At 36.8% G+C, this 1,371-nt stretch overlaps 1 non-coding gene across 1 annotated transcript; it reads left to right on the top strand.

Annotated features, from left to right (window-relative positions):
• The first annotated feature begins 336 nt into the window (after window positions 1–336).
• LOC121209020 (small nucleolar RNA R71) lies at window positions 337–443 on the top strand. Its single transcript, XR_005904138.1, has one exon. It is a non-coding gene; the product is annotated as a small nucleolar RNA R71 (small nucleolar RNA).
• The last annotated feature ends 928 nt before the right edge of the window (window positions 444–1,371 follow it).

The raw sequence follows: 1,371 nt of genomic DNA, 5'->3' as shown, positions 1-1,371 counted from the left end.
GGGTATTTTGAATTGCTGGATCCACCTTCACTTGCTTCGCACTGCATTACTAGGTAAACCTGTGAAGAACCAAGAAAACTGTCAATTTTTCTATTCAAAAGTTCTACATGATTAGTGAGCATGGTGACTGAATCAACGTTAAAAACGCCAGCTATTTTCATTGGTTTTGTTCTCATGACTTGCCACTAATAATTATTGAATGGCATCTCTTCTATAAATTCATAAGCATCCTCAGGTGTCTTATTATTGATAGTTCCTCCAGCAGCTGTGTCAATCATCTGTCTAGTCGAAGGATTCAGGCCATTGTGAAACGTTTGAACCTGTAGCCAGAGTGGTAACCCATGGTGAGGGCATCTTCTTAAAAGGTCCTTGTATCACTCGCATGCATCATAGAGTGTTTCTAAATCCATCTGCACAAAAGAAGAGATATCATTACGTAATTTGTTTGTTTTGCCGGCAAAAAATATTTTAATAAAAATTTTTCGATCATTTGTTCCCAGGTAGTGATTGACTCTCATGGTAACGAGTTCAACCACTGTTTAGCTTTGTTCCTCAATGAAAAAGGGAATAACCGAAGATGAATGGTATCATCAAAAATGCCATTGATTTTATAAGTGTCGCAAAACTCTAAGAAATTCACCAAATGAGCGTTTGGGTCCTCGTCCTACAAACCATCAAACTGAACAAACTGTTGGATCATTTGAATGGTGTTAGGTTTCAGTTCAAAATTATTTGCAGCAACAGCAGGCCTAACTATGCCCGATTCAGTTCCTGTTAAAGAAGGTTTAGCATAATCATATATAGTACGCGGAGCAGAATTCTGATTAGCAGCAATCGCAGGTGGTAGCAGATTTTCTTGGTTTTCAACCATCTCCTCTGTTGTAGTGTGAATATAGTCCTCTTGCTCTTCCTCTATGTATCCTAGGCTTCACCTTATTTCTCTTCGGTTTCTGCGAACTATGTGATCGATCTCACTGTCAAACAGTAATGGTCCTGACGGGTTTCTTCTGGTCATAAACTAGAAAAACCTATCAGAAGAGAATAAAATAAAAGTTAATAAAATGAAATTAAACTAAAAATAAACTACAATGAGAGTAATATAGCTAAAGTAATAAAAATCGAGCGTTCCTAACATCTTAGTCCCCGGTAATGGCGCCAAAAACATGATACGTGATATTCGCAACAGGTTTTAAAAATTTATAATTAATCGTTCTTGAAACTAACTATTATCACGTTGAAGGCAAGTGTACCTATCGAACAGTAGTCTAGCTTTAGCAAGACCGGATTGTCGAACCCAAAGGAACCAAGAGTACTAGTAATTACTTTCTTTTTATTATCTAGCCTAAAAATTAAGGGATTTGTTTATCTAAG

The sequence above is a fragment of the Gossypium hirsutum genome, chromosome A10 (genome assembly GCF_007990345.1).
Source record: "Gossypium hirsutum isolate 1008001.06 chromosome A10, Gossypium_hirsutum_v2.1, whole genome shotgun sequence".
Classification (NCBI taxonomy): Eukaryota; Viridiplantae; Streptophyta; class Magnoliopsida; order Malvales; family Malvaceae; genus Gossypium; species Gossypium hirsutum.
The sequence above is the reverse complement of the archived record's forward strand: the minus strand, read 5'-3'. Positions and strand labels throughout refer to the sequence as shown.